Genomic DNA, 26,385 nt, shown 5'->3' with positions numbered 1-26,385 from the left:
TATGTATGTATGGTCTGCATGTTCAGTCTATGTCTAAGGAATGCTGTTTTGGGATTTTCTTTTTTTTTTTTAACTCTTGAGGTATAGCTAGGGGATTAGAGGTTATAATCTGCTTTCATGTTTTACCTAAGGTAACTTTTGTTTTCCCAGTCAACTCACAGAATATTTAAAGGCGTCAGAAATCACAGGATACAAATGATATTGGTATAGGTAATATGTGGATTGAAAATAGACATGTGTGTCTGTCAGTCAGATATTGAACTGTGAAGATAAAGCAATGATGAGAACTTGGCTGTTGAGTCACAGGAGCTTGGTAGACGCAGAGTGGCTGAAGTGCTGCTGACTGTTGTCTTATCTGAACTTTGGGTCTATTAAGCTGGTTTCTGAAGACTGGCTTTCATCGGGGACGTTGAAAGCAAAATGGATGTTGCACTGAATGACGTGATCTTGGCTAGATGGCAGTACAGACTGATGAAAGACCCCTTCCCACCCCCATCCCCCCCCACTAGCCTGACCCCAAGTCTGAAATTTGCCTGCCTAGGCTTTCACGAATTTGTGATTTGATTCCTTAGCAATTTGTACTGAGATTTGAGTTGCACTGCAGACTTAATTAAGCTGAGCTGCATTTAGGATTCACCCAAAAGAAATGAATCCTTGAGAATTGTCAATCACACACAGTCAGCTTCAGACAACTGAAGTGATAGAATCACTGGCATAAAAGGAAACCAGAAGAGAAAAAAAAAGAAAGGAAACAATTGTACTGAAGCCTTTATAGTAAGAATTTCTTAGAGTCAGTCCAGTTGTTTAAATGACAATTTACTGTACAGAATGCCTTATTTTAAGAATTACTCTAAGTTAACCATAAGCCATTGATATCTGGGAGGAAAACAATCAATCAGTCTATAAAGTTCAGTGCTTGATGAACTGCTGATTGTCAACAGGTCTGGGAGCTGGGTGAAGTGAATTCCATGAGAAATATGTCTCCAGTTTTCCCCTATTCTTATTTTAAGGCAAATCCATAAATTTTGAGAATTAAAGTATCTAAATGTCTCTGCACATTAAGGTGTGACTGAATCTGTTGGACTGAGTTTTGCCTACAGTTGTGTTTATTCCTTTGGAGACGATATTGGGAGCCTTGGTGACAAGGCCTGTGGGAAGCCGAGTTGTTCTGTACTGGGTTTTCACAGATTTGGTTTTTAGAAGTGAAGACACATGGATTGTATAGAAAGAACAGCCTGCGGAGAAAAGTGGAATCAGCTAGCAGTTCAGTCGCATTCTGATGTTCTGTAACAAGCATTGTTTGGTCCAATACCCCTATCTATGGCTTTTATCTATAATCTATACCTTCCTCTGTGTTGGGGCTTAGTGGCCAGATTCTGCTTTCTTCCTTCTGGTGAGTTTTCCATTAGTGTAGAGATAAAGCTTTAGCTTTTTGGCTTTCTATAAAGGAATATGACATTATCTGTGATTCTGTAGAACAGACATCTTCTAACTTGGAAAAAAAAATGAATCGTTGAATTTAAATCTAGGTTTGTGATATTTACCTTGTTCCCCAATTTCTAATATTTGAAAACGGCCTCTTAAGAAACTTTAGTCAAACAGAAGAAAACATATCAGTCATACCCCCTCAAAAAGACCACACTTGATTCCAATCACTTGCTCATCTAAATGAGACTTAGAGCCTGAGTTGCCTGCTAGTTCAGTGACATTTCTGTGTTTATCAAGGGCTCATCTGTATAATACTAAGCCCTCTGTAGACTGCTCCAGACAGACTCTGTTCTCTAATCATATAATCACTTCCTTTTTTTGTTGGATTGCTGAGAGGATGCCAAGGAGCAGGTTGCTCTTCATTACTCCATGGACAGACTAGCACAAATATGCAACAGCTTCACATTGCACAGCGCATATACTGCATATGATATACTTGCTCTTTGTACCTAACAACCAGAGCTAAGTGTTAACTCTTCCTCAGTCTCAGGATCAATAAAGCTGACAGCTGGCTTTCTAGGGTGCATGACAGCTTCCTTGCAGCTGCTTAGCCATAATTATTTAATTAGAAGCTGCCAACTGTGCCTCTATAGGCATTAATTCATCAAGCTGTTGTGCTTGGGTTAATGGGCCAAAACTCTGGGAGGTGCTCTAAAGCAGGGAATTGCCTGTATGCAAAGATGCCCCAAGCCCCGCCAATCAACCAGTCGCCAGCCCCGATCCACTGCATGCATTGCAGAGGGCGTGGAGCCCAGAAACCACCGCCTGCCTGCCATCCAGGTTTGAAGGGCAGTGGTCTGAAGAGCAGTATGTGTTTCAGGGAGCACTTCCCCCATTTTTTAAAAAAAAACCAACCAACCAACAGAAAAGGTGTTCTTCGTAGGGGATCCCAACTTCCTCCTAGGTTATAAAAATATCTGTAGATAAAGATATAGATATGTGGTGACAAACTTCCTAGTTCCAAGGAGTGAACTCCAAGAAATCAGACTCTTCTAATAACCAAGGGATAATGCAGAATCACTTTGCCTGGATCCATATCACAGTAAAAATGAACAGCAAGAAATTAATACATTGGATATGGTGGTTGACAGTCATGGGGAGAGATCCCTTCTTCCTCTGTTTGCCTAATTTTCTTCTAGATGTTCCAGGGAGATCTGTCAGTTATTAACAGGTTAGATTCTTGCCTCATTCGGTCTTCATGTAGACCTAGAATTGATGATCAACATCAAATAGTTTTGACTGACTGTTTAATGTAAAACTAGAAAAAAAAGTCAACAGGTGTTTGTGTGTGTTCAACAGGGTGGCAAGAAATATGTTTGTTTACACTGCTTATACACCAAAATACAATATGTGAGATATGGATTATGATTTACTTATCAGCAAGCAAGAAAATGTGAGTGGTATAGGAACATAAAAATGTCTGTCCTAGAATTGCCTCACAAAGTATTTTGCTTGTTTTAATTTAAAACAACAAGAAGGTATTTTTCCCTCTTTCTCATCCAACTAGGTAAATAATTACCTCTGTTTTCTTACCAAGTATTGTATGGAAGGCAATATCGTAAACATCAGAGGATGACGTCTTGACTCACCTCCAGATGGAATGAGTTAAGTAATTTGGAAGACAGAAGTCCTGATATTGAATCAATAGCCATTCATACCACTTAGGAACAAAATCACAGGTGTATGGAAATAAATGAACCTCTTATTTAGAGCCCTCTTCCAATGCCCTAGTGAGAGGGAAAGTTGTTCTTCATTGGAGAAGATTATGTACATTTCCTTAATCTTATTCCTATGAGTGAGTCACTGAAAGCATTCAGATTCAAAGGCATTTGCCTCTAATAGAATTGTGATAACCTGACCACAAGTAGGAGTTTCATTCATAACATCCAAAACCATAAACCGAGTTCTGTGAATCATAGATAGAGACATCGATTCATTGCCTTTTCAACAGAGTACTACTTGGAAGTGCATTTTAACCTTTTTTTCTCTTTACTTGGTTTCCTTACATTCTAAAGGTTGTTTCTACCAAAGTTTCTAAATAACTTTGTATACATATATATCTTCAGGGTGGTTGATTGAGATGGGGGTGTTGGAGAAAAGTAGATCAGGAAACGATTTCTTATTTAGAATTCTGCATGACCTTGTATTAGGAAGAAATGGTGGTTCTAACCATTGTGAGTAACTTACCCAATGTTGATTTTAAACCTTCTGTAAAAGGGTGAGTTTTTAAAGGAAAACAGGCAGAAAAGCATCTATCTTGAAATAATTCTAGCTTTCTTTTTCCTTGTTCCTCAAAAGTTACCAATGACAACTTCAATTTCTATTGTCCATAGAAATATGATGTTGGCACATTCAAAATGAAGACACAGAACAGCAAAGTCCAAACCGTGAAGGTCTGGTGTTTACCTACCTCTCCTCTTTCTGTGATGTTTTTCTGTCTTTTCCATCTTAAATGCTCCCCTTTCTTCATGCTTTAGTCATTCCTGCTTTCAAGTTCTTTCTCTTTATGCAACAATCAAGATCTCAGTAAAGTTCTGTCCTGTCATTATATTTACAACATTTTTAAGGCATGGTGTTACTTTTCTCAGAGGTTTTTGTACATAAGAAACCTTTTAATAGTCATTGATCAGGTGACTTTATATCCCAAAGGGAGTGTTCTTAAGGCCTGTGCCTTCTTATTTTATAATTTATATTTTAAATATATAACATAATCTTAAGTATAAGGCTTAATCATGAAGTCAGCCTAGACCTTGCTTGGGGAGATATTGGCTGGTTTGATAAAGGACAGGGGCAGTGGGTATCATTTTTTTCTTGTCTCTTTAAGATGCTGTTCTCTGACCATTGGACTAAATGTAATAGTACTACAAACATGTTAGTTGTTGTTAAGTCACTAAATCATGTCTGATTCTTTGAGACGCCATGGACTTCCGTGTCCTTCACCATCTCCTGAAGTTTTCTTAGACTCATGTCCATTGAGTTGGTGATGCCATCCAACCATCTCATCCTCTGTCGACCCCTTCTTCTCCTGCATGTTAGTAAAATATTCTGTCATTTGTTTTCACTTTCATGCTAAAAGGGATATGTTACCTGAGCCTGATTCTTTGTGAGAGATGATTTGAGTAGTTTCTTCCTAAGTCTCTGGCCTCCCTGAATGAAATTGGCAGCACGAGAAATGTCAGTATGTGAGAAAAAAGGGGGAGAACTCTGATTTCCCCCAAGTCCCTTGATATGTTAAAACATATGTGTGTGTGTGTGTGTGTATGAGTAGGTATATATATGATTAGAAAGAGAAGACCAAATGATTCTGACAGCCTGAAGAGATTTGGATCTTCTCAAAGGAATCATAAACAGAGAAAATGCTGCTGCGCTCCATTTGGAACACCTCCGAGCACAAACCATGGAGAGGAGTGACTGGACAGAGGAGAGAGTGCCGGTTCCATGCACAGAAACAGTTCTTTTGAAAGAAGAGGTGATGTTCAATCTCTGCATCACAGCTGACTGTTGCTCTTTTCTTTGGACTTTGCTGTAGCTTTCCTCAAATACTGCATTTCTTGGCAAGTCAGCTAAAACATTTCAGTATAGAAATTTTCAAACATTCAAATATAGAAACACCCAGCTCCAAAACTTACAGTGATTATTACAAGACTAATCTTGTTTCATATATATCCCTACCTACTTTTTCTTCTGTCTGCACTGGATTATTTTGAAACAAATTTCAGGTGTTAATCATTCATTCATCCATTAAAAACTATATGTTTCTAAACTAAAATGAATTTTAAAATGCATCAAGGTAACATCATCATACAAAACAAATAGTACTTTAATATCTTCTGATATCTAGTTGGTGTGCAAACTTTGATTCTCTCAGTATTTTTTTTAAAGTTGTCTTGTTTGAATCAAGAGTCAAATGAGGTACATCCATTATGTTTTAAAAATTTATTTTTAACAATTATCTATTCTTGGAGACACTGGGTCTCTGTGTCTGTGCATGGGCTTTTCTCTAGTTGCAGTGAGTGAGGGCTACTCTCTAGTTGTGGTGTTTGGGCTTCTCATTGCAATGGTTCCTCTCGTTGCAGAGCACAACTCTAGGCATGGGGATTCAGTAATTGTGGCTCATGGACTTAGTTGTTTCGAGGCATGTAGAGTCTTCCCAGAAGAGGGGATCGAACCTGTGTCCCCTGCACTGGCAGCTGGATTCTTATCCTCCATACCATCAGGAAAGTCCCTGTTTATTATCTTTTATTGCTATCTATAAAAGAAAAAGAATACTGCATATGACATTACCACAAAGTGGCAAAAATCTTAAATCTTTTTATTTCTCCCTTCCCTCCTCCTGTCCCCCTTCACACTTTTTCTCTCTCTCCTTCTTTCTTTCCTTTTTTTTCTTTCAGTTTATTTGTTTGAAGAAACCAAGCTATTTGTCATGTTAAATGTCCGGCACTCTGGGTTTTGCTCATCCATCTCTATGATCTCTGTGATGTCAGTGACACATTTTTTCTTACCCCTGCATTTTCTATAAATTTGTTAGAGCTAAACAGCAGATTATAAGGCTTGATCAGATTCAAGTTCAGAATTTCTTGCAAGAAATCTTCACAAGTGCTGGAAAGCCCATTTTTATTTATTTATTTATTATCTTGATTTCTTTTTAAATTTATTTTTAAAAATTAATTAACTTATTTCAATTGGAGGCTAATTACTTTACAACCTTGTGGTGGTTTTTGCCATACATCAACATGAATCAGCCACATGTGCACATGTGTCCCCCTATCCTGAAACCCCCTCCCACCACCCTCCCCACCCCATCTCTCTGGGTTGTCCCAGAGCACTGGCTTTGTGTGCCCTGATTCATGCATCAAACTTGCCCTGGTCTTCTAGTTTACATATGGTAATATATATATGTTTCAGTGCTATTCTCTCAAATCATCTCACCCTCGCTTCTCCCACATAGTCCAAAATTCTGTTCTTTACATCTGTCTCTTTTTACTGTCTTGCATATAGGATCATTGCTACCATCCTTCTAAATTCCATATATGTCAATATGCTCTACTGGCATTTCTCTTTCTGACTTACTTCACTCTGTATAATAGCATCCATCTCAGTAGAACTGACTCAAATGTGTTCTTTTTTGTATAGCTGAATAATATTCTATTCTGTATATGTGCCACAACTTCCTTATCCATTCGTCTGCCAATGGACATCTAGGTTGCTTCCATGTCCTAGCTGTCATAAATAGAGCTGCAGTGAACATTGGGGTACATGTGTCTGTTTCAATTCTGGTTTCCTCGGTGTGTATGCCCAGCAGTGGGTTGCTAAGTTGTATGGCAGTTCTATTTCCAGTTTTTTAAGGAATCTCCACACCGTACTAGTTTGCATTCCCACCAACAGTGTAAAAGAGTTCCTTTTTCTCCATACCCTCTCCAGCATTTATTGTTTGTAGACTTTTTGATGGCAGCCATTCTGACTGGAGTGAGATGGTACCTCATTGTGGTTTTGATTTCATTTTCTCTGATAATGAGTGATGTTGAGCATCTTTTCATGTATTTTTTAGCCATCTGTATGTCTTCTTTGGAGAAATGTCTGTTTAGTTCTTTGGCCCACTTTTTGATTGAATCGTTTATTTTTCTGGTATTGAGCTGCACGAGCTGCTTGTATATTTTGGAGATTAGTCCTTTGTCGATTGTTTCATTTGCTGGCAAGTCCATTTTTAATTTGCTTTGGCAGATTGAAATGCTATATGTTTTGGAAGTAAGGGAAGGACACCTTCTTATTGTTCGTTTTTTCATAATTATCATATAGGCAAATAACAATTGGGACCTATTCTCTCCATTGTTCAAGTTGATTCTGATGATACAGCAGGCCCGTGTCTTCCTTTCTAGTCATCTAATAATAACTGTGCTATGCTTAGATGCTCAGTCGTGTCTGACTCTTTGCGACCCCATAGACTGTAACCCACCAGGCTCCTCCATCCCTGGGGATTCTCAAGGCAAGAATACTGGAGTGGGTTGCCATGACCTCTTCCAGGGGATCTTCCCAACCCAGAGATCAAACCCAGGTCTCTTGTATTGCAGGCAGATTCTTTACCATCTGAACCGCCAGGGAAGGCCTAGAACTGCTTAGTATTCCATTGCTCTTCTTGTCACTAGGCTGAGTTACCATCAGGGATGCAGTGAACCTACCAAGAAGGCTCCTGTTGACTGGGAGAGAGAATCATTTTTAGAATAGCCAGGGAAAGTTTGCCTACTGGCTATTCTAATTTTGCATGCTTGGATTTGTTCAACTGTGTGGAAACTCCACTGAACTTGTTATATATGTTTCCCAAACCTCTCTGTGTGTTCCTTATCTCAGTAAATGGTTTCATCAGTTGCCCAGTTCCCCAGGGAAGAATAAAACCTGAGTGGCTCTTCTTTCTCCCTTACCAGTTCTCCAAACTCCAAGTTCTATTAGTTCTTTTCTGTCATCCACCTAAAATCCATCCATTTCTTCCCGTCTCCACTGATGCTACTCTGGCCCAGGCCACCAGTATTGCTTTTCTAGACTATTAAAAAGAAAATAAAATTGTCCTTCCCATCCATGTCTGGTGTGATCCCCTTTGGGTCTTTTCTTCCTGCTGCAGATATGGTGAGATTTCTAACGTGTGAGTCTGACCATGTCACTCACTAACATGAATCACAGCTGTTCGTGACATGACTTCTGCTTCTGTCCCTTGCCTTTTCTGTTGCCCTCCCATCCCTTGCATTTTTAACCTCAGATCCTGAATGCTGTTATACACTTGCTTCTTCAGTTTTGTACATCATGTTCCCTCTGCCTGGAACGATGCCTCCACCTGCTTTGATTAAGTACTTCAGGTCCCAAATCTACAGGTTCCTCTTATGGGAAGCTTTTCTAGCCCATCACATCTAGATTAGGTACCTCTTATATTTGCTCCAAAGGCCCCTATTTTCTTTTAGTTAGTTAGTCAGTTCAATCGCTCAGTCGTGTCTGACTCTTTGTGACCCCATGAATCGCAGCACACCCGGGCTCCCTGTCCATCACCAACTCCCGGAGTTTACTCAAACTCATGTCCATTGAGTCGGTGATGCCATCCAACAATCTCATCCTCTGTCGTCCCCTTCTCCTTCTGCCCCCAATCCCTTTTTTACCATGACACAAATAATGCTGCATTACTGCTTATTTAACTGTTTCTGTAACATTAGATAGCAAGTTCTGTGAAGGTAGGAACTGTCAGTCACATTCCTTGTGATACATCTGGCCAAAAACCTGCAAAATTGTAGGCACTCCATAAATATTTCTTAAAGAAGGAAATTAATGCCCATTGTAGATCCCCTGGAGGAGGGCGCAGCAACCTACTCCAGTATTCATGCCTGGAGAATCCCATGGACAGAGGAGCCTGGTAGGCTACAGTCCACTTGGTCGCCAATTCAGATACTACTGAAGTGACTGAGCACGCACTTATATATATGTATATATATGTATATATAAAATATGTATATTTTAATTGCTTTACAATGTTGTGGTATTTTCTGCTGTACAACAGCATGAATCAGCCAGAAGTATACACACATCCCCTCCGTCTTGAGCCTGTCTCCCACCCACCCCTCCCCCATCCCACCCCTTTAGGTCGTCACAGAGCAGACTTCTGTTATGGTCATACATGCCACTGTCTTGAATCTACCATTACATCATCTCTTAACGGAAGAACTGGAGAGCAGTGATGGTGTGATTGCTCTGGTGTGATTAGTAATAATGATGGCATTTCCTGACTTGCCATGAGTCCTAAGGGCAGTGCATCTTTCAGGGAGAATTCCATTTTGTATGTAAAGTGCTTAGCCTAGCTCTTAGCACCTACACAGACATTCTAGCTCCAGGGAACTGAGAAAAACACTTACCAGCAGCGAAGTCTCCTGTGGTTTCCTTTTAGTTGATGCACCCAAGCAGGAGCAAATTGAAGCTGGGGTGGAGCCAGGGTTTAAGGAACAACCCAAGGAGAGACTTGGGATTCAGAAAAGTGCTGCAAAATTGAGAGGGATCTGCTAGAATGCAAAGTGTGCTGTGAGGATGACTAGCTGGCCTTCTTAATCTTCTTACTGCCAAGGGACTCTACTTCCTCTCTCCCTCCATTCTTAGCTCCTTAGTGATCAGAGGCAGAGGCAAAGTGAAATGGTGGTTGAGAGCCTGGGTGTGGGAGCCCAGGCTGTTTGAATTTGAATCCCTACCTGTTTGATCACTGGCAAATCACTTGACTTTGTGCTTTAGTTTCCTCACCTGGAAAATGGAGATGGTAACAGTGGTACTTGCCTCAGTGTGGTTACGAGAATTGAATGGATTGCTATATAGAAAGTGCTGGTGACAGCTCCCGTCACCCAGGCAATGCTAAGGAAATGTTACTAAGTAATTTCAAGGACCTCTGAGAATGACAAGATACAGGTCCTTCCTGTAAATAACTCACTTGATTCTTTTTAATAGTCCTATGACCCACCTCCCAGAATATTGGAAATAAAAGCAAAACTAAACAAATGGGACCTAATGAAACTTAAAAGCTTTTGCACTACAAAGGAAACTATAAGTAAGGTGAAAAGACAGCCGTCAGATTGGGAGAAAATAATAGCAAATGAAGAAACAGACAAAGGATTAATCTCAAAAATATACAAGCAACTCCTGCAGCTCAATTCCAGAAAAATAAATGACCCAATCAAAAAGTGGGCCAAAGAACTAAACAGACATTTCTCCAAAGAAGACATACAGATGGCTAACAAACACATGAAAAGGTGCTCAACATCACTCATTATTAGAGAAATGCAAATCAAAACCACAATGAGGTACCATTACACACCAGTCAGGATGGCTGCTATCCAAAAGTCTACAAGCAATAAATGCTGGAGAGGCTGTGGAGAAAAGGGAACCCTCTTACACTGTTGGTGGGAATGCAAACTAGTACAGCCACTATGGAAAACAGTGTGGAGATTCCTTAAAAAACTGGAAATAGAACTGCCATATGACCCAGCAATCCCACTTCTGGGCATACACACTGAGGAAACCAGATCTGAAAGAGACACGTGCACCCCAATGTTCATCGCAGCACTGTTTATAATAGCCAGGACATGGAAGCAACCTAGATGCCCATCAGCAGATGAATGGATAAGGAAGCTGTGGTACATATACACCATGGAATTTTACTCAGCCGTCAAAAGGAATTCATTTTGAACCAGTCCTAATGAGATGGATGAAACTGGAGCCCCTTATACAGAGTGAAGTAAGCCAGAAAGATAAAGAACATTACAGCATACTAACACATATATATGGAATTTAGAAAGATGGTAATGATAACCCTATATGCAAAACAGAAAAAGAGACACAGAAATACAGAACAGACTTTTGACTCTGTGGGAGAAGGTGAGGGTGGGATGTTTCAGAAGAACAGCAATGTATACTATCTATGGTGAAACAGATCACCAGCCCAGGTGGGATGCATGAGACAAGTGCTCGGGCCTGGTGCACTGGGAAGACCCAGAGGAATCGGGTGGAGAGGGAGGTGGGAGGGGGGATCGGGATGGGGAATAAGTGTAAATCTATGGCTGATTCATATCAATGTATGACAAAACCCACTGAAATGTTGTGAAGTAATTAGCCTCCAACTAAATAAAAAATTTAAAAAAAAAAAAAAAAGAAAGAAAGTAGAAGAAAAAAAAAAAAAAAAAAAAATAGTCTTCCTGGATACTCTGTCCAGTCTGTTGATTCTATGACTGTTAAAAAAAAATAAAAAAACAAACAAAAGCATCTAGAAGTGACTTTTAAAGAGGAAATTCAAGCTACTGATTTTGATTGAATCTGAATAAACATAAAAATAAACGCTTCAAAAAGTTTCCAATTCCAGTAACTCTTTTCTTCCCTTCGCTATTCCATAATGCAAGTCATTAATAATGGCTTTTCTCCCCACCCTATTTTCAGTGTGGTTTTTCAGAATCTATGAGAATATATGGTAGAATTTAAAATTAAGAATATAATTTAAATTACATATTCAGTCATTGAAGGATTAGAATAACCTTTTAGGAATCTTAGCCTAGAGAGAATTTTCCTTCACGGTGATAGAAAATGGCTACTGAATAATGCCCCTGACAATAAGATCATTTAAATTGCTCCAGAAGTGAAAACAAGACATTTGCTTCACACTGAGTAGCTGTACTGTGTGACTTTGAAAGGAAATAAAGAGTGGGAGATCATGAAGGACAGAGGAACCTGGAGTGCTGCAGTCCATGGGTTGCAGAGTCAGACACGACTTAGATACTGAACAATAACAAGAGTTCTCTGGAGTCTGCTACCGTGTGACCCATTTAAAAACTACCCCATGTGAAGAAATTCATACTTTTCTACTTGTATTCATCAGTTCCATTCCGAAGCAGAAAGTTCTGATAATTTCCGCACCCCCATTTGTGTGTGTGTGCCAAGTCACTTCAGTTGGGTCCGACTCTTTGCGACCCCATGGACTGTAGCCCTCCAGGCTCCTCTGTCCACGGGATTCTCCAGGCAAGAGTACTGTAGTAGGTTGCCATTTCCTTCTCCAGGGGATCTTCCTGTCCCAGGAATTGAACCTGCATCTCTTACATCTCCTGCATTGGCAGATGGGTTCTTTTACCACTAGTGCCACCTAGGAAGCCCCAGTTATCCCCATTTACAGCAACTTTTTATTCTGAGTGTATCTAATATGTGATTGTGAACTACTTACATGGGTGAAAATAGGAGGCAACCCATTCTTTATATATAACCTAGTGCACATCTGGTAGCTCAGATGGTAGACAATTTGCCTGAGACACAGGAGACCTGGGCTCATTCCCTGACATTCCTTCTAGAATATATTTCAAACACCTACTATGCACATGAGCATGCACACAGTTCCAGAGATTCACCTGTAAATGAGATGCATTTGGTCATCAGTGTTCTCATGGAGCATGTAGTTTAAGGAGAGATTGAACTAGTTAATGGGCAATTTCAATCTCATGCGATAAAGAAGTGTAAATTGATAAAAGGGTAGAGAGGAAACTTCTAATCTGAACTTGGGGTGTCAGGAAATCCAACCACATTTTATATTAATGCTTAGAGGAGAAAATGCTAAAATCCTAATGTATCTGTTGACTTTAAGATACTAGCTGACTGATGGACTCATAGAAATTCTATCCTAGGATGGCTTAGGAGTATCTGAAAATCATTAGCTATCGCTCCATTTCTCATTTAGTTAATTCCATCATTTCCAGTATGAATGATTTTGATTACTCCAGGAACCAATATCTTCGTTTTTAAACTCTTCATTTCTCCCTTCCATCAAACCTTGTCTTGTGAAAGTATATGTGCAAAATCAGAAGCCAAATGATAGCCTTAGATGAACAGTAATCAACTCTAAAGATACTTTATAATTATATTTATAGTCTCCTTTTATAATGATTCTCAAAATGATGTCAAGATTATTATTTTAACTTTAAGGATTACTGATTTGCCTTGTCAGTCTCACACATAACTTTTTCAGTAACTACCCCAGTGCTGAACACACAGGAGGAGCTCAATAAGCATTTGTGGGATCAATAAATTCATAACACCGCATTTTAATTTTTTTTTTTGGCAGGACTACACTGTTTGCAGGATCTAAGTTCCCCAAACAGAAATTGAACTTGGGCCTTGGTAATGCAACTGTGGGGTCCTAACCACTGGACCACCAAGGAATTCCCTAAAACACCACATTTTAAAGAAATAATGTGTTAATTTTATCTTAAAGAAATTAAATGTAAAATTTAAAAGAAAACTTCAAGATATAAAATGTGAAATATAAAATGAATGAAGTGTGAAATGAATGATAATACCGGTTTTACTTGATACTTACTTTTAACCATGGATGTGCACCCTGTGAATGACAGTGAAAATATGATTGTGCACAGTAATGGCATCAGATACATCTGGATGAAAACCTTAGTTTTGTTCCTTCCTACCAGCGCACCCTTGGGAGAGTATCTTACGTCTTGACCCTTCAGAACATTCGTCTCATCTCTAAAAGGGGAACACAGAAGCCTCTCTCATGGTGGTACTGTGAGGATTAAGCCAAAGTCATGCCATCTTGTTTGCTTGTCTTAGTTCGTTTCTAGCTCTTTTGAATTCGTCTTATGAATAGGTATGTTTGCATTCAGAATAAACTGAGAAAATGTGGATCTGATGGAGCTGATCTTGTGTTTTCTCAAACAAAAATCAGGCTGCTTCTCACTGGTTTCCCTCTGGACTGATGCTATCCATTTTCTTTCTTTCTTTTTTTAATCCATTGTCTTAACAAGAGGGAAAACACACCCCGTAACACATTCCTGAAGTTCCCTTGCTGTGCTCACCTCTCCTGCTGCTTCTGCAGGCCCTGGCCCGCCCACAGCACAGTCACATGGCCTTTTGACAGCTTTTATAACAGGTCGGTCAGTCTCCCGCCTTGAGACATTGCATTTGTGAACTCTTCCTTCTGCCTCTTGCCTTTCTGGGTCAGGCTTTAATAATTTTTCCTTGGAAAGGCCTTCTGTCACCATCCCAGCTGGAGGAGCCGGGGCTTCCTCATCATTCTCTATTCAGCTCTGTGTTTCTGTCATAGCACTGTTCACATGTGTAAATATTTGCTTGCTTTACTTGTTAATTTTTTTCTCAGTAGACTATAAACTTCATGGGGGCAGGAGCTAGGAACTCTATTTGTCCTGTTCTTGTGTATCCATAGCCCCTAGCACAGTGTCTGGTTGTGTAGGAGGCATTAACTTATTTTTTCTCTATCCTCCCTACCCTACCATGTGAAATTATAATAGTAGGATTACCTCTCATGGTGAAAGCAACTGACGATATAAGTATAGGTATAGGTATGAGGCTTCCCTGGTAACTCAGATGGTAAAGAATCTACTTGCAACGTGGGAGACCTGGGTTCGATCCCTGGATTGGGAAGATTCCCCTGGAGGAGGACATGGCAACCTACTCCAGTATTCTTTCCTAGAGAATCCCATGGACAGAGGAGCCTGGCAGGCCATACTCCATAGGGTCGCATAGAGTCAGACACGACTGAAGTGACTAAGCAGCGGCCGCATAGGTATACGTGTAGGTATAGGTATGGGCTTCCCAGGTGGTGCTAGTGGTAAAGAAACTGCCTGCCAATGCAGGAGACGTAAGAGACATGGATTTGATTGCTGGTTGGGGAAGATCCCCTAGATTAGGAAATGACAACCTACTCTAGTATTCTTGTCTGGAAAATTCCATGGACAGAGGAGCCTGGCGGGTTACAGTCCATGGGGTCACAGAGTCAGACATGACTGAGTCACTGACCATAGCATCAAGGGGTCAGTGTAGCTGTTTGAAAACTCTAACTTGGACATTTTAAACATATGGTGAATTTTTATCTATTGAAAAATTAGCTTTTTACCTTTTTGGTCAGGTTTATTAGTTGTGTATTCTTTTCTGCTTTTTATCTGGTTTTTCAAAAGTTTGCTTATTTAATTTTGGCTGAGCTGGATCTTCGCTGCTGCACATGGGCTTTCTCTAGTTGTGGTGAGTGGGCTTTTTTTGTTGCGGAGCATGGGCTCTAAGGCTGCATGGGCTTCGGTACTTGTGGTACATGGGCTTAGTTGCCCCGAGGCATGTGAGGTCTTAGTACCCCAACCAGGGATTGACCCTGCATCCCCTGCACCAGAAGGTGGATTGTCAATCACTGGGCCATGAGGGAAGTTCTTCCTTTCTACTTTTAAAATTTTCATTGACTTATGTTTAGTTCTAAGGGCAAGTCTAAATGAAGGATGGATTGCAGAAAGGCAGTTATTAAAAAAGGTAAAGAACAAAAGTAAATTAATTTTACCTCTTAATTTGTTACAGTACAGAGAAGGTTACCTTAATTATCCATTTTATTTTATTTTTTTGTAGAACATAAACAGTGGGAGTTATTACTATTGAAAGCATGGAAAATGGTCATTACAACTGACTTTATATGCTTTCACCTAGTAGTCTGGAATTGTTTTATATATTGTGAATAAAACCTGAGGTTAGTATGTTATTTTATTAATGTATATATCCTCCAAAGAACTTAAGGGACCATGGTAAAATCTCTGCTTTCCATCCTAATGTGAAGAATTAATTGTAAACAAAAAAATCTATTTTGGGGGTATTTGCAAATAATCCCTCATAGCAGTGATAGTCTTCCATATAAAAACAGTAGGAACACTTTCTTTTTATCATAGCTGTATTTTCATATTGTTTATAGTCTGTGATTTGCCTTGGTAATTTGCTTCCTTTTATGGGAAAACAAGTTTTCTTCCAAACAACCAGATGCAATGTAATCAAATAATTGCTGTCTTAATTTGCTGCTGAAGTCCTCCTGAGCAGAAAGAAATAAAATATAGGTCTGCAGTGGCATATATTTAAATTCTGAATTGCTAACCATAATCATAGCTATCTTTTATACCTGAACTTGATGTCAGGTATTTTGTCAAGTGTTCCTCATGTAATCCTCATGAAACCTCTACAATAAAAAATTGAGGCTTAGAGAGGTTTGACTTGCTCCAGGTCACTGTTAGTGGCTCCTTCAAAATTTCTGTATGGGAAAAACCTAGTAGTATGAAGTTCAAGCAGAATTCATTCACTCATATCGAGAGTGAAGGTGAAGGTGGAGTGATGGAGATCAAGGGTGGGTGATGGGGCTTAACTTTATAACAATTCTCCCTACCCCACACACCCAAGTCACAGTGATCTCATAATTGCTGCGAGCAAGATTTCAAATCCCGGCTACCCTGACCCCAATTCCTGCACTCTTAACTGTCGTGAAACGCCACTGAAATACCAGATGGCAGTCCTATCTTTTTTGAACTGTCAAAAGCAACTCTTCAAGGAAACCGACTCTCAAGATTAAGTGAGAAGCCCACATACAGCCTCCACCAGACAGTGGGGTGGCAGAAGGTGCTGGACAGGGCTGACTTCCCTTCTTCTCTCCTCTTTAAATTTCAAGCCTTATGAACAAGATTTTCCTATGATACAGCTTAAAAAAAAATTAAACCAGATTGAGCTGAAATCTGCAAATCTGTCCTCAGTTACCCACACAAAACTCCTGGGATACGATCTCTTCTCCCAGGGACTCCTACACAGCATTATTTTTAAGATTTTGATTTCTTAGGTACCACAGATATGAAAAGGCACAAGATTTCATAGTACTAAAAAGAAGTCAAAAACATTTGGAATGGAATAGGAGAGATTTATCCTTGTCTTCCTCCATGCTACCAAATACCTAAGCTAAATAAATAAATAAGCATGTGTCTTTAAAAATTAAAATACAAAGACATATTTGCAAGTTCTGGTTCTTGAATCTGTAGCAAATCGAGATGAGTGAGTTAGTCCAATAGAAGGTGAATCCGAATGCTCTGGCAGGCATTCTTCATCTCCAGATAAAAGGCACAGTTACGCGTGAACCTCTGACTAACCTGAAACTCTGTTTAAATCATGAAGTATACTGAAACTGAGCTCTTCTTTTACCAGCTCTACTAGTTTTGCATTTGAGGAGAGTTCCTTAAGACTCTAATATTAGTATAACCACTTTATGTTACTAGCAGTTTTCTATACCTTAGAAGTCTAGACATATATAACAGCAAAGTTAGAAACAAAAAGTAAAAAGAAAAATTGATTCTTGATGTTAAAACCAGTTGACCCTTACAACCCCTTTTCCTTTTGAATCTTGGTGAAAATCCTGAAACCTTAGATATAGGGAAGTATAGCCTCTCGCTGTCCTCCTTTTCTTTTGGTTTTTGCTTTTCTTCATTTAACTGTGCTCTAAAATTATAGATGTCACTGACTGAGCACAAATCATATGGCAGACACTATGACAAGTGCTTTAGAGATGTGACAGTGGAATAACCTTTGGAATAACCTTAGGAGCTGAGGATTACTTTTTCTTACAGAGAAGAAAACTGAGACCTTGGGAGCTCCTTACCCAAGTTCACAGCTAGTAAATAATAAAATTAAGATTCAGACTTTGGTCAAGTCTGTTTGACTCCTAAGATTGTAAATCCTTCTTAATTGTTAAGATATATTGGTTTGTTGCTAGAGTACAGATCTCTTCTATAAGATGGAATATAGAAATTAGATGGTAGAACAGAAAATGTGATCAAATTTTTTTTTTAATGTGGTAGAAGAAAAAGTATATTTGTATGCTGGTAGGAAGGATTTGGGACTTCTTGGTGGCTCAGTGGTAAAGAATCTGCCTGCAGTGCAGGAGAAGCAGGAGATACGGGTTCGATCTCTGGATCGGAAGATCCCCTGGAGGAGGGCATGGCTACCCACTCCAGTGTTCTTGCCTGGAGAATCCCATGGTGACAGGAGCTTGGCAGGCTACAGTCCACGGGGTTGCAAAGAGTTGGACACAACTGAAGGGATTGAGCACACACAGAGGAAGAATTCAGGGCTTCCCAGTGGTACTAGTGGTAAAAAACCCACCTACCAATGCAGATATGTAAGAGACATGGGTTCAGTCCCTGGGTCTGGAAGATGCCCTGGAGGAAGGCATGGCTAACCCACTCCAGTATTCTTGCCTAGAGAATCACATGGACAGAGGAGCCTGGCGGGTTGCGGTCTATGGGTTTGCAAAGAGTCGGACACTACTGAAGTGGCTTAGCATTCATGCATGAAGGATTCAGGAGTTAAGGAAAATTCAACAATACAGGAGAGAGAGGAGAGACAGTTGGAGTGATATCCTTGGATAAGTAAGACAGAATATAATTGAGTGCATATAGAGTTTATTCTTTGTTATGAGCCTAGACAGTTCACTTAGAGTAACAAGATGTATGAATACATATTAGATATATAATAGATATCGAAATAGTATATGTACATACAATCACATTTATGTATGTGTGTATATATATGTATATAATATATATAAAGCAAATAGTACTGGAGCATTTGGGTACAGACACAATTGGAATGCTTTGGTGGGAGCTTGTTGATTTCTCTTTGTATTACTTCTGTTTGCTCAATAAAATAAGAAACTGAAATACTGATGATGGTGAAGGAAGTAAGTGAGATTTAAAGAGTGAGGAGATGTTTTAAATAGTTCTTTAGTGCTGTGGGAGAGTGAATGAACTAGGGGGAAGTATTGACTGGCAGCATTAAGGACTCAATTGAAGCAACTGGCTGTGAATTCAAAGTGATATTATTCAGCATGGCTGTGCATTTTTCTTCAGCCACATCCAACTGCACAGGAGCAGGTGAAGAGCAGACCCAGATTTGATCATAACCAGCAAGTGTGAGGTTTTGCAAAGTGCAGGCAAAAAGAGTTGAAAATGTAAGCAAGAAAGTTATTAAAATGATTGGCTATTGAATTTAAGTTGCTAAGAAGTGCAGCAAGGACATGAGGGAGATGAAGGACAATAAAAAGATGTAGGATCAATGCACCGATGGTCCCTGTGGAGTCAAAGGTTGTTAGAATCTTGTATTGGAGAAAACGAGCTGGAAAGCTAGGAGAAGATGGTAAGATGTTTGAAACTGAACTTACAGAGGGTCAAACAATTATTAATGACATAATTCAGGGTTTGACTCTGGAAGAGACTGGCTGAGGGAAGGTGGAAAATGTGACTATTGAAAGAGAGGATTTGAGAGAATTCAAAGATCATCTGTATTGGTACTGAAAGCACCAAGAATTAAGTTATTTCAACTTTGTAGCAACTCTGTGTCCTTCATTTTAGAAAGAAAAATTGAGGCCAAGAATTAGTAAATAAGTCAAAGATTCCAAACCTAAGAGGCATCAGTACTGCGATTTTAATCTGGCTTGCAAGGCTCATCTCTCTTACCCACATGACATACATAATGGTTTATGTGTGGTATGTTGCCCTACCTCTACCCCATGGTTAATTAAAAGTGGCTGAGGCAGGTCAGATGCTTTGTGTCATTTGCCTACCAAATCATTCACCAGCATAGATTTATTAAGCACCAACTGAACACCAGTGCACTGTACCCTTCCATGTTTTGGGGCTGCAGGGGTAAAAGGTGTTGCAAGGAATTGCAGGATACAGTTTCAGCTGCATTATCATCTTTGCCAGTACGAAAGAGTTTGAACAACTGTTTGAATATTTTCTTGCATCTCGCCCTTATTATCTTATGAGGATGCGTAGAAAATAGCAAATGGGTGTGCTAATATAGGTGATAATCATTTATGTCATAATCTTAATATAGTTGAGACAAAGATGGACATCTTTAGGCATGCTTACTGAAGCAAATCTTTAGCCTCAAATGGATATCATTGGACTTAAGCCAGTTGAGTGAATTTTTAATTAGGAAGGAAAAAATATCAAAGTTAAAAAAAGGTATTAAATATAGGAACTGTATTTCAAAGTTACTACCTTAAATTCCTGTAATTAGGAATGTGAATTTTTTTCTTATTTTGGAATGACTATTATGTATAAATCTATGGCTTGATTTATACCACCAGATCTTTATACATGACTTAAGTGGTGTGTTATGTATGAATGTATGGACTGCTTTCATAATATAGAGGTGATACAGGTATTGGGAAAAATAGAAGAGGAGAGCTTAATTCTGTGTGGAATATTGAATGATCAGGGATGTCTTCCCCAAGGTGGCAGTTCTTAAGCAAAGACATAAAGAATGAAGAATTTATGAAGCAGACAATATAAGGAATAGCATTATAGGAAAAGCAGGTGCTGAGGCGTGGGAATGAGATGGATCATGGCTTGTTTCCCTAACCTCATGGTTAGAATATAAGGGCAGAGGGCAGACAAAGACGCTGTATGGAGAGCTAAGTAATAATCAGATGTGAATGGCCTTATATGACATGCTAAGCTGCTGGATTTCATCTTACATGGTGAGAAGACTTGTAAGCATCTAATAATCACCATTTATTCTTACCAGTGTCTTCCTTTTGCTTTCATTGCTAGTTTGTGTGTGTTGTGTGTGTTAGTCACTCAGATGTGTCCTAGTCTTTGCGACCCCGTGGACTGTAGCCCACCAGGCTCCTTTGTCCATGGGATTCTCCAGGCAAGAATACTGGAGTGGGTTGCCATTTCCTTCTCCAGTTTGCTTCTCCAGTTGCTAGTTTAGTGTTACCTAAATTCACTATTGTTTAATGCTTATGTGACACTTCATGATATCTGACTGTATTATGAATATTTGGGGTACATTTTAGGGACCCATTCTCATATATTTCTTCTTTATAGCTAAACTATTACTTGCTAAGTCTTCATTAGTTTATTTGATAAATAGTTATTGAATACCTGCTATCTACCAGATATGTTCTAAGTTTTAGAGATTCAGAGTGAACACAATTTCTGCTCTCATGAAGGTTATATTTAAGTGGAGGGCATAGACTGATAAGCAAATTTGTATATAAATCACTTTCCATGAATGCTGCTTATAAGGTGAGCATTAGGCTGAATTATGAGTTTGACAAAGTCCCTCCCATCCTCTTCTATACCTTTGCTCTCTACTGCTGTCAAGAATGTTCCAGAAATGAAAGTACCACAAAAAGAAAAGACAAACATTTTCAACCATGTCATAAATCTTCATTAAGAAGAATAAACTATTCTCAAATCTTGAATGTTCTTGATACCTGATGGTTTGCCAAAGGATGGATTGTTATTATTTTTTTGTGTATATTTGGCAAATATATTATTGTGTATGGTCCATAAGACCACAGTTTTTCTTAAATTTACATTTGGTTTTCAGATAATCTACTAATAACGTTCAAATATCAAAGCTTCTGCTAATGACAACAATAATAGTAATAGCTATATATTATGAGCACTTACTTGCTAAATAGATTAGATTCACTGTCTGAACACTCAAAGTGATGGGAAAAGTCACATTGAGATGGGATCAAAGTGACTAAGCAAGTTGCCCAAGTCTCCTAGTAAGTAGGAGAGCTGGGGTTCAGACCTGAGCCATGGGTTTCTAGAACCTTGACTCTCATCCTTCATATGACGTGTGACCATGCTGTCAGAAGACCAAGCTACCAATCTTTCTCTTTCTGGCAAATTAGCACCTTTTGATGGAATTTAAAGTATTGGGTTGACCAAAATGTTCATTCGGTTTTAAGTAAAAACAAAAGACGTATTTTTCATTTTCAGCAAGAACTTTATTGAATAGCATATTCACTAACCAAAGGAACTTTTTGGCCAACCCGAGATTCCTCCATTAGATCTATGGTGGGTTCTATCCCTGAGGTAGATTCTGCAGTCTTCAGAGCAATAGTCATCAATAGAAACCTTACAGGAACCATATATGTAATTTAAAATTTTCTAGTAGCCACATGACAAAAAGCAAAAAGAAAGAGTAAAATGAATTTGAATAAAATGTTTTAATGTAACCCAGTATATCAAATATATCTTTTCAATATATTTCTGTATATTTTTTAGGACTTCAGTTTTTAAAATTTTTAAATCATTAAAACTAAATAAAATGTAAAAATTGAGTTCTTCAACTTTCTAACACCATACACAAATATAAACTCAAAATGGATTAAAGGTCTAAATGTAAGACCAGAAACTATAAAACTCCTAGAGGAAAACATAGGCAAAACACTCTCTGACATAAATCACAGCAGGATCCTCTGTGACTCACCTCCCAGAGTAATGGAAATAAAAGCAAAAATAAACAAATGGTACCTAATTAAACTTAAAAGCTTTTGCACAATGAAGGAAACTATAAGCAATGTGAAAAGACAGCCTTCAGAATGGGAGAAAATAATAGCAAACAAAGCAACTGACAAAGAATTAATCTCCAAAATATACAAGCAGCTCATGCAGCTCAATACCAGAAAAGATAAACAACCCAATCAAAAAGTGGGCCAAAGAACTAAACAGACATTTCTCCGAAGAAGACATACAGATGACTAACAAACACATGAAAAAATGCTCAACATCATTCATTATCAGTTCAGTTCAGTCGCTCAGTAGTGTCCGACTCTTTGCGACCCCATGAACCATAGCACGCCAGGCCTTCCTGTCCGTCACCAACTCCGGGAGTCCACCCAAATCCATGTCCATTGTGTTGGTGATGCCATCCAACCATCTCATCCTCTGTCATCCCCTTCTCCTCCTGCCCTCAATCTTTCCCAGCATCAGGGTCTTTTCTTTTTTTTAACAGAAATTTCTTTATTTTAATTGGAGGCTAAATGAGTCAGCTCTCTGCATCAGGTGGCTGAAGTATTGGAGTTTCAGCTTTAACACCAGTCCCTCCAGTGAACAGCCAGGACTGATCTCCTTTAGGATGGACTGGCTGGATCTCCTTGCAGTCCAAGGGACTCTCAAGAATCTTCTCTAACACCACAGTTCAAAAGCATCAATTCTTTGGCTCTCAGCTTTTTTTATAGTCCAATTCTCACATCCATACATGACTACTGGAAAAACCATAGCTTTGACTAGACAGACCTTTGTTGACAAAGTAATGTCTCTGCTTTTTAATATGCTGTCTAGGTTGGTTATCAGAGAAACACAAATAAAAACCACAATGAGGTACCTACCATCTCACGCCAGTCAGAATGGCTGCTATCAAAAAGTCTACAAACAATAAATGCTGGAGAGGGTGTGGAGAAAAGGGAATCCTTTTACATTGTTGGTGGGAATGCAAACTAGTACAGCCACTATGGAGAACAGTGTGGAGAGTCCTTAAAAAACTGGAAATAGAACTGCCATATGAGCCAGCAATCCCACTGCTGGGCATACACACCGAGGAAACCAGAATTGAAAGAGACACATGTACCCCAATGTTCATCGCAGCACTGTTTACAATAGTTAGGACATGGAAGCAACCTAGATGTCCATTGGTGGATGAATAGATAAGAAAGTTGTGGTACATATACACAATGGAATATTACTCAGCTATTAAAGAGAACACATTTGAGTCAGTTCTAATGAGATGGGTGAAACTGGAGCCTATTAAACAGAGTGAAGTGAGTCAGAAAGAAAAACACCAATACAGTATATTAATGCATATATATGGAATTTAGAAAGATGGTAACAACAACCCTATATGTGAGACAGCAAAAGAGACACAGATATAAAGAACAGACTTTTGGACTCTGTGGGAGAAGGTGAGGATGGATTTATTTGAGAGAATAGCATTGAAACATGTATATTACCATATGTGAACTAGATGACCAGTCCAAGTTTGATGCATGAAACACAGCATTCAGAGCCGGTGCACTGGGACAACTCAGTGGGATGGGATGGGGTGGGATGTGGGAAGGGGGTCCAGAACAGGGGGACACATGTACACCCATGGCTGATTCATGTCAATGTATGGCAAAAACCACCACAGTATTGTAAAGTAATTAGCCTCCAAGTAAAATAAATAAATTAATTTTAAAAATTGAATTCTTCAGTTTCACTTGCCATATTCACATGCTCAATAGGTACAAATGACAAGTGGCTACTATCTTGGAAGGTGAAGCTTTAGCAGCCTCTGTTTAAAGGAACCCCATCAATAGGTACAAATGACAAGTGGCTACTATCTTGGAAGATGAAGCTTTAGCAGCCTCTGTTTAAAGGAACCCCAGGTTGCTCACTGATATCACATATAGATTCATTTGTGGACCCTGAGATTCTGTTTCTTTTCATGTCATATTGGAAGCATGGAACCTTTGTTTCTGGCAGAGCAGTTGTTTTGCAATCATTGTAGAATAGTGTCTTCCTGATTTGGATACATGCTTTGCCGGTACCCACTTGAATGGGCCTCCAGTTTCATAATGAAAGCCATATCAACCATTAAATAAAAGATAGTGATGTCAATTGTGAAACTTAACTTTGCTGGTATTGTTCTTGTAGGCACAAGTGGAGATGAAGATTGTGATCTTTGTCACTTTTCTTCAGTCCCAGGAGAAATTCTGACTCTATTATTTTAAATTCATTATCTTATGATATTGAAGTCTACATTGTGAGGGCTTGATTCCATCAAGGTCAACTCTGTTTCCAGCTGAGTTTTATAGGAGTCTATCTATCAGAGCTTTCGCCCTAAGCCTGGAAAAGAGAGAAAGAAGAAAGCAAAGAGTTGTGTGAAACTTGCATGTCAGTCCTCCTCACAATTCTTTGTTCTTTTCCCCATCCACCTCTTTTAATTTTTATTGTAAAAATCCAAGAGTTTAGTGATAATGGCTTTAGGGTCTATCTTAGTCCCATCCCCAAAGGACTGTTGCATTATTTGCACTTTAAGTGGAATCCATTGTTCTAGTTGGGTTTTTCTTGTTTTACACCTTTTCGATCTTCCATAAACAGGACAGATAATGAACATAAAAGAAACCCAGCTTACCTAGGAAGATAAGGCAAAATTGCCCACGTGTTTGAATTGTGCTGACTGGTTTTATCTGGTTGTGATAAATCATTTCCTGTCCAGGTGGTCAATCCTAGGGAAGGGGAGGGAGACAAGGGAGAATTAAAAAAAAAACCTAATTAGTACTCATCATTTAATCTCTGCACTATCTGCTTTGCAGCCAGGAAGCTGTAGTATTTGTTAGACAAAAGTCTTCAAGGATTAAAACAGAATTGTAATATTTTCTGGTTAGGCAAAAACAAATTTAAATGAGCAGGGGGAGATGATCTGTTGTAAAGAATATAATCTTCAATTAGTTGCTTTTGTACAGAAGCGTTTGTACTCCCAGTTACCTGATGCAAAACAGGTGCCGTATTATAGCCATGTCTCAGTAATGGGGAGGAAATGAATCATTTTTGCTTTTGATGTTTCCCTTGGATGTTCCAAATTCAAAAGTCAAGATGAATTGTTCAAACCTCTCTGTTTGGTAGAGACTGTGGCCATCTATCTCTTACGCTGTTGCTCCTGAACCTCACTCCGTTAGAAACAGTTCAGGATTTCACTCTGGAGAAGTGTGATATATAAAAGCCTCACACATTGTTTCCCCACTCAATCTGTCTTGCTTGAAGAATTACTATTTACATGAATACCTTCTCCATCCCAGGGATCACAAACTATTTAGGTAACATGAGAGATGCTGAACCAATGAGGTAGTTTGTAAGAAGTTTCACTCAAACCATGAAGACAAATGGCTGTTCCATAGAATCAGAAGGATGAGAGTGAGTCTTATACCCTATCTGTGCTACTTACCAGCTTTGTGAACCAAGGTGTCCAGCTGAGTCAGGCTTTCCTGTGGAAAATGGGAACAAATTCACCTACTTTAGTAGGTTGTTGTATGGCTCAAATAAGATGATGACTATAGGAGAACATTTAGTAAACTATAAAGTATTGTATAAAGAAGTTGATACATATATAAGCTGTATACCTCAGAATCCCTCTCTTTTCCAAAGATAAAAGTTATTGTGATAAAAAAAAATGAGTTACTGAGATGGGCAAGAAACCAATCTCTCCCTAAAGGGACCTCAGCCTTTTCCTCTCTCTCTAAATGAAAACAGAAGTACATCACTAACTCTGTCTCTTCTGGATGAAAGAATAAAGCTGTCCAATAAGCAATAAATAAATGATTGCCAGGAAATATACACACTAGCCTCACTAAAGCCCAGCTCAATTTCTATCCCATGAAAGTACACAAGCATACCCAGATGATGGAAAAAATGTTCTCAGTGTATGCTAGGAGGAATCATTTTGCATGGATGATAATCTTGTTTTTATGCACAAAGCTTAGTCTACTGATTCAGTGATTTCAATAACAGTCCATTCAATGTAACAATCCATTATTCCTCTGGGTTGATAAAAGTCTTATGCTTCCTATTTCTTTGAAGATTCTAGTGCCTCTTTCAAGTGAAGGGAGGAAAAATAATTTTCCTTTTATCTTTCTAGGTACTTGGCTCAGAACCCTCTGTAATAAAAGATAGATTAACTTGAGGAAAACAAACAAAACTATAATAATATGTATGCCTTCTGTATACATGGGAGATACCCAGGAAA

General features: G+C 39.0%; 1 protein-coding gene across 1 annotated transcript in view; it reads left to right on the top strand.

Moving 5' to 3' along the window:
* KCTD16 (potassium channel tetramerization domain containing 16) overlaps positions 1–26,385 on the top strand; it is a 286,438-nt gene that overhangs the window by 1,716 nt on the left and 258,337 nt on the right. The gene's annotated exons all lie outside the window — the stretch shown is intronic.

The sequence above is a fragment of the Cervus canadensis genome, chromosome 4 (assembly GCF_019320065.1).
Source record: "Cervus canadensis isolate Bull #8, Minnesota chromosome 4, ASM1932006v1, whole genome shotgun sequence".
NCBI lineage: Eukaryota > Metazoa > Chordata > Mammalia > Artiodactyla > Cervidae > Cervus > Cervus canadensis.
The sequence above is the reverse complement of the archived record's forward strand: the minus strand, read 5'-3'. Positions and strand labels throughout refer to the sequence as shown.